Below are 7557 nucleotides of genomic sequence, written 5' to 3'. Positions count from 1 at the left end.
TCCCCCCACCTTGCATCTGACTGCTGATAGTGGCGATTTTCCCCCGCCCACTTTTTGTGTGGAGGCTAACCTGTCACTCCTTCAGGCTGCAGCCCTTGGTATGTGTGATGTATACCTGTACACGTGATATATACATGTGATGTTCGTGAGCTATCCTTTCCTGTGGCACACCCAGCAACACATGGAAATTCTGTCCTTCCTCGTTTATCTACAGGGGAAGGGCCCCTCTGAGCACCTAATTTGCCAGCTGTTTCCACTTCCTGGAAGCCCCTAACCTGCTTCTGATTCTGCCCTGCTCCTCTGGCTTTATGGGTCAATCTTGGGGCTCCCAAATAATCCTCTTGATTATTCCATCTCCTATGTAAATCTCCAAAGTCAGAACCTATTTGCCCACAACTGAGAAGACTGACGGATAGAAGAGCTTCCTGGTGACAAGGATCATATTTGTGAGCACAAGCAGTGCACCCTGCCCTGTTCCAAGGGTTTTACATGTATTAACTCCCATAGCATGACAACCATCCTACTTCGCAGATGAGGAAACTGAGGCACGGAGAAGCAGCGTGGCTTGTTTGGGATCCCCCAGGTTGCAGCTCCTGGAGCTGGGAGGCAAACCCAGGCGGCCTGGCTCTTTTCTCTTTTTGTGACTGCAAAAAGAAACAGGGGCTCGGGGTCATCCAGCATTCAGCAGAAAATCCCGCTTTTGGAGGAAAAGGCTACCAACACCCGGGAGCTCATAAAAACCCTGACCTGGCCTTTCTGGTACGATGTACTTAGCAGGCGTGGCAGTGAGTCTGGGGTTCTCTGAGCTTTTTTTCCAGCTGAAAAAAAGAACACGCAAATTCAAAGTCAAGAGTCACAAGTTTCCCTGAGAACATCTATGCAGACAGGTTAGCACTAAAGCAATGCTACCGAACGCAGGATTCGAGTGCCTTTGTTGCATTTTCAGCTTGCCTGGGAAGCCCTGAGAGTGGACTCAAGACCCCACCTTTGACTTGATCCAACAGAGGCATGAAATTGACAGTCAGGTGTGAATAAACAGCCGAATAAACAGCCGGCTGTGCTCTGAGCAGCTAAGTAACATCCACGTGGGGACTGGTAGGAGGACTTTGCTTCAAGGGGGACAGGTGGTCTGCTCTGGGGATGAGACCCTGCCTGACCCCTCCTCATCCTGTCCCAGGACGTCCTCTGGTCGGCTACTCCCTTAAAAATAAGGGAGTGTCATTTATAATAATCATCATCGTCAAGCACTTACTTTAACGCCCGGCACTATGAAAAGCTATTTTTACAGACTTACATACTCACTCGCTTTTTTGCTTGTTTCTTTTACTCCTCAGAACAACCCTGTAACATCAGCACCATTATCCACCCATTTCATGCACAAGGAAACTGAGGCTGGGGGAAGTAACTTTCCTGGGGCCCTACAGCCAGAAGGGGTGGGGGTCATGGGAACCCAGCACTTGGGGCAGGAGAGCCTGCCTTTGGGCAATCCCTGTCCTTCTCAGGAGTGTCCCTGTGGTCTCTTTGCTTTACCGCGAAGCCAGAAGGGCCACCTGAGGGCAGGCAAGTCACAACCCAAGGACCAAAGGCTAGTCCTTCTCCAGAGGTCCTGAGGATTTGTTTTCTGCCGTCTGATGTGGATCTGGCTACTGAAGGGCCTTGCACACTGGGTCTCTCAGAGCCACGGAAGGAATTGGTGGGGCCCTGAGCTGCTGGGTCTGAGCTTCAGGGTCTGGTGGGCGTTTACCTTCACTGCTTCCCAGCTGGAATTCACCAGGTGCTGCCGGAAGGGCCCAAAACCTGAAACCAAAGAGACTCTGGTTAGCTCAGGCCAGGCCTAGCAGGTGGGGGGGGGGGGGGGGGGGGGGGAGGAATGTCTCTACACCTGGGGTGCTCCCTGCACCCCCATGGGAGCTTCCTGCTGCTCTCAGGGCCGTAGTGGCCCCCAGGGGACTCCATACACATCCTTACTTGTGGAGACCTGCAGCTTCACCGATCTGGGAGCATTTCAGAGTTCTCTGTGGGAGGCATTATGGGGGAGCCAGAAAGGAATGTGCAGCCAACCCTCTCCCCCAAGCCAGCAATGCTTGAGAAAGTGCACAGATGTCCGGCTAAAATGCATCCTTTGTAAAGAGCCCAGAAGTACACCCAGTGAATATGTCCGGTCCTTTGCCAGGAGAGGTGTGGAATCACTTCCATGGGAGAGGGATGGCCTTTTCAAGAAATGGGGATGGAACAGGACACTCAGAGGCAAAAACATAAACCCTCAACCTCAGTCTCTCAAACTTGTACAAAAATTAACTCCAAATGCGTCATCGGCTTTGATGGAAAAAGTAAAACTATAAAACTTTTAGTGGTAGAGAAAGGGAGGAAATCTTGGGATCTACCCACTAGGCAAGGACTTCTTGACACCAAGAGCATACTATGATCTATGAAAGCAAATGTTAGCAAACCAGACCGCATCACAATGAGAACTTTCGCTCTACAAAAACCCCTTTTGAATGAATGGAAAGACCAGGCACCAACAGGGAGAGCATAGTTGCAAATCACACAACTTCTCACTTGTGGGCAAGTAGATTCTCACTTCGGACATTCACACAGGAAATGGAATGATCAACAGGATTATTTAGAGTTGCAAGTCACGCAACATTAAAAAAAAAAAATCAGACAAAAAACCAAGGGCGCCTGGGTGGCTCAGTTGGTTAAGCATCTGACTTTGGCTCACATCATGACCACAGTTCGTGAGTTCAAGCCCCACATTGGGCTCTGTGCTGACAGCTTGGAGCCTGGAGCCTGCTTCAGATTCTGTGTCTCTCTCTCTCTTTCTACTTCTTCCCTGCTTGTGCTCTGTCTTTGTCTCTCTCAAAAATAAGTAAACATTAAAAAACAAAACAAAACAAAAAACCAACGAGTTAGAAAGTTGGCAAAACACACAAAGGGACAGTTCACTGATGAAGATCTACGTACAGACAGTGAATAAACACAGTAGGGGATGTCCAACATTGCTTGCCAGGAAAACTCAATGAAGACCGCAATGAGAGATCATCACACTTCTAAAAGAATGGCTACAATGGAAATACTGATAACACCAAAAGCTGACAAGGATGAGGAGAAACTGGCTCTCGTACACATTGCCGGTGGGAATGCAAAATGGCACCGCCACTCTGGGACATAGTCGGCCAGTTTCTTTTAAAAGCAAAAGTGGGGGGCGCCTGGGTGGCTCAGTCGGTTAAGCGTCCGACTTCGGCTCAGGTCACGATCTCGCGGTCCGTGAGTTCGAGCCCCGCGTCAGGCTCTGGGCTGATGGCTCAGAGCCTGGAGCCTGCTTCCGATTCTGTGTCTCCCTGTCTCTCTGCCCCTCCCCCGTTCGTGCTCTGTCTCTCTCTGTCTCAAAATAAATAAACGTTAAAAAAAAAAAAAAATAAAAATAAAAGCAAAAGTGGACTGCACACCACACAGACTCCTGGTTATTTACCCCAGAGAAATGAAGACTTGTTTTTGCATAGAAACTCCTACACCCTTGTTTACAGCAGCTTTATTTGGAATAACCCAAACCCAAAGCTGGAAACTACCCAAGTGTCCTTCAGTAGGTGAACGGGAAAGCAAGAATTCCAAATCATAGAAAACTACTCAGCACTGAACAGAAAAAAATTGGAAACAACATCAATGCCCATCAACTGATGAATGGGTAATCAAAAGGTGGTATAGTCCATACAATGGAACATTATTTGTCAACGAAAAGAAAGGGAGTACTAACACAAGGTACAATACGGATGAGCCTTGAAAATATTGTGCTAAGTGAAAGAAGCTAGCCACAAAGGACCACATATTTACGGCTCCATTTACAGGAAAGGTCCAGAATTGGCAATCTAGAGAGACAGAAAGTGGATTAATGGGTAGTAAAGCTGGAGTGTGTGGGGGCTGGGCTGGGGGATTAGGAATTGATAGTTAAGGGGAGTGGGGTTTCTTTTCAGGGTAACGAAAATGTTCTAAACTTGACTGTGGTGATGAACGCATAACTCTGTGAATATACTAAATGCCATTGAGCTGTACGTTTTAATGAATGAATTGCATAGCATGTGAATTTTATCTCAACAGAGCTGTTAAAATTAAAAAAAAAAGAAGGAACCACTGATACGAACAACTCGGATGAATCTCAGAGGCATTCTGCTGAGTGAAAACAAAGTCGATCTCAAAAGGATACATTCCACATAATTCCATTTACACAATACAGTAAAACCTTGTTTCGGGAGCATAATTCATTCCAGAAATATGCATTAAAAAAAGCACTTGCATATCAAAGCGAATTTCAAGAACCATTGGCTCAGCTGTGATCCTGTGACGGTCGCCTTCAGGTACTACCCGTATTGCGAGAATCATTTGTTTATCAAATTAAAATTTATTAGAAATGTTGGCTCTTTTTGTGGAACACTCACAGAACAAGTTACTTGCAATCCGAGCTTTTACTGTATTTGTAAACCAACACAACTACAGACATGAAGAACAGATAGTGGTCAAGAGTTAGAGAAGGGGAAGCGTGTAGGTGTGGCTATAAAGGGGTGGTTCCAGAGAGCCTCGTGATATCAGTACAATTATGTATCTTGATGTTGGTGGTCGTTACACAGAGCTGCATCTGTGATAAAGATGCATAGAGCTGTACACACACACACACACCCTGAATCAGACCAATGGCAATATCCTGGCTTTGATATTGAAGATGTTAACATTGGAGGAGGCTCGGTGGCGGCTGAAGGGGACCACTCGATACATTTCTTTGTGATTTCTCATGAATCTATAAATATTTCAAAATTAAAAATAAATTTAAAAACGTGTATTTCGGTTCAGCATTTCTCAGATGCCGATATGCACATTTGTCTTACTAAAATATAGAATTTTATTGTGTGGGTTTGGGGTGAGGCTGGAGACTCCGTATTCCCAAGAAGCTCCCAGGTGGTGCTGATGCCGTTGGCCCTTGGACCACATGGTGAGTAGTGAGACTTTGAACACCTAGGATCAGAATACTTAAAAGAGGAGAGAGAGCTGGTGGGTGTTTTGGGAAGATATGAGCATTTAAATTGGTGGGCCCAGTAAAGTAAATGGTCTGTATCAATGTCAACGTCAGCAGAGACCTTTCTGCCCTAGTTAAGTTCATCTTCACAATTCATGGCTCATTCAGACAGCAGTTAAATCCCAAGGGCTGCCTTAAAAACAAAAATAAAACCCCACAATCTTCTAATCCATTGAAGGCCAGAAGAGAATAGAAAGTTTGGACAAGGTTGAATTTTCTCTTTCTGGCTGACTGCTGACCTGGGGTATGGTTTCCTGCCCTCAGATGGGACTTACATCATTTGTGTTCCTGGTTCCCAGACCTTCAGACTTAAAATAGAATTGACTCCCTGGCTTTCTTGGGCCTCCAGCTCCCAGGCAGCAGGTGGTGGGACTTCTTAACCTCCATGATCACATGAGCCAATACTTTGTAATAAGTCTCTTTCTAGAGATGTATACATATTTAGAAAAGATAACTATGTATTCTGTTGCTCTGTAGAACCCTGACTGATACAGACCTCTCCTTTTCTGGAGAGAGGAATAGAGGGGCTAAAGAAAAGGTGAAATCTCGTCTCTGAAGGGTGGAGATAGGGTACCCCTGGCTGATGGGTTCAGCACCCCGGGGGTGGGGTGGGGTGGGGGCATCAGGTGATCAGAGAGAATCAGGGCCACATGGGGAGACTGGAAAAGGATTCAGCATCTGTGGAGCCCCTCCCAGGTTCTGGAAACTGCCTGGTACTTTCCATATGTGGCATTGTTTAATCTATACAACAGACCATCCCAGGAGGTACATAACTCTAACAGCAGTAAAGGTGAACACTCTGCTTTCTATGTTCCAGGCATTATTGCAAATGCTCCATTCTATTCACCCTTTTATTCCTCGAAACAATCCTACTAGATTACTATAATTGTTCCCATTTTACAGATGAGTAAACTAAGGCATTAAAGCTAAGAAACTTGTTCTAGGTCTCCCAGCCGGTCAGTGGTGGGGCTGAGATGCAAAAAGTGAAGACAAAGCCCAACTCAGGTCTCTGACTTCTCCTGGCTTCCATTCCCGCCATGGTCTGAGTTTTAGAGGGGCCACTTCAAGATGTGGGCGCAGCAAAAACGAACAGCCAGAACGCAGAGAGGGCAATGGAGTCCCAAGACATGGCTTCTCCCAAGGCCGGCAGGTAACCTTTCCTAAGCTAGGAACAAAACAAAATTCTACCTAATTGCCTTTTGTTAGAAATCTTCACTGCAGGGGCACCTGGGTGGCTCAGTCAGCTAAGCATCTGACTCTTGATTTTGGCTCAGGTCATGATCTCACGGTTTGTGGAATCAAGTCCCCCATCAGGCTTTGCACTGACAGTGCGGAGCCCGTTTGGGATTCGCGCTCTCCCTCTATCTCTGCCCCTCCTCCAAGCGCATGCGCACGCGTGCTCTGTCTCATAATAAATAAATAAACATGCAAAAGATTTAAAAAAAGAAAGAAATCTTCACTGCAGTTGAATTATGAAATAGTACATTGTGTAAGTGTTCCCAGTGGAAGGAAGAAGCCATTCCATTTGTCCTAAAAGATGGTGTAGAAGGAGTGACCACACCTGTGGGGTCTCTTACTTCATTTCTCCTTCAGAGTGGCCCTTGCTCAGGGCTCGTGGGCCACTGGCACCCACCCATCCCTGCCCTTGTAAGGGAGGCCAGTGGCTGCCGGGACCTCCGGCTTTTAGAGTAGGAGAGGTTCTGGAGAGGGCTGTGCCTTTGAAGTTCCCTAAACTCTGGATCTAGAACCACTAGGCGTGGCTCACAAGGGGTAAATCTTTCTCAGGGAGTGGAGGAATTTTGGACAGGATCTGGACACCAGGAAGCAAATGCTGTCCTCTTGATGCTGACTCAATCCTATGGAATAAAAAAGACCGTAGCTGCCACGGAGAGTAGCCAGGAAAAAAAAAAGTTTTCAAAAATATTGAGATTCAGAAAAAAATCACTGACAAACCAGGTACCTCCTGGGATGATTGTTGACGTAATAAAAATACAGCGAGGGACACACAAAAAATCACCTTCTGATTCTCTGCCTTAGAACCGTATTCAGATCGACATATTCAGACCATCTCTTATCTGTTTTTAATTAGGAAAAACAACTCAGCAAGTACAGGTCTGAAGGTTTTGTTTTGCAGGGTCAAACCTTGCACTTTAAACTTGGCAGGCCCTCGGGGTGAAATTTGCACAATCTTTTGCAATCCAGGGTGGCGCTTTGGAGGGATGCAGGTTTTCTGGGTGTCCCATTGTTCTGTTGGTGCGGGTCAGAAGTTCTTGAACCTGAGGCAGTTCTTCAGAGCCCGTGTCTTTCCCCCGCCCCCATCCCCATTGGCCTATGTGCCAATAGGCTTGGCGAGATTTACACACAAATCCAATTAGATGAAAAGAGTACCCTGGCAGCTCAGAGCATTTTTAATAAAGGAAGGCCACACTGTGGAAGCCCAGTGGGCATTCCCAAATCGTGGCTGATTATCAGGTACTTCATCAAACAATCTA

General features: G+C 46.6%; 1 long non-coding RNA gene across 1 annotated transcript; it reads right to left on the bottom strand.

Moving 5' to 3' along the window:
- Positions 1-471: 471 nt before the first annotated feature.
- LOC122221134 lies at positions 472-2351 on the bottom strand. Its single transcript, XR_006203095.1, has 3 exons — positions 2269-2351; positions 1745-1797; positions 472-644 (listed from the first exon to the last, which is right to left on the bottom strand). It is a non-coding gene; the product is annotated as an uncharacterized LOC122221134 (long non-coding RNA).
- Between the last annotated feature and the right edge of the window lie 5206 nt (positions 2352-7557).

The sequence above is a fragment of the Panthera leo genome, chromosome B3, assembly GCF_018350215.1.
Source record: "Panthera leo isolate Ple1 chromosome B3, P.leo_Ple1_pat1.1, whole genome shotgun sequence".
Lineage (NCBI taxonomy): Eukaryota > Metazoa > Chordata > Mammalia > Carnivora > Felidae > Panthera > Panthera leo.
The sequence above is the reverse complement of the archived record's forward strand: the minus strand, read 5'-3'. Positions and strand labels throughout refer to the sequence as shown.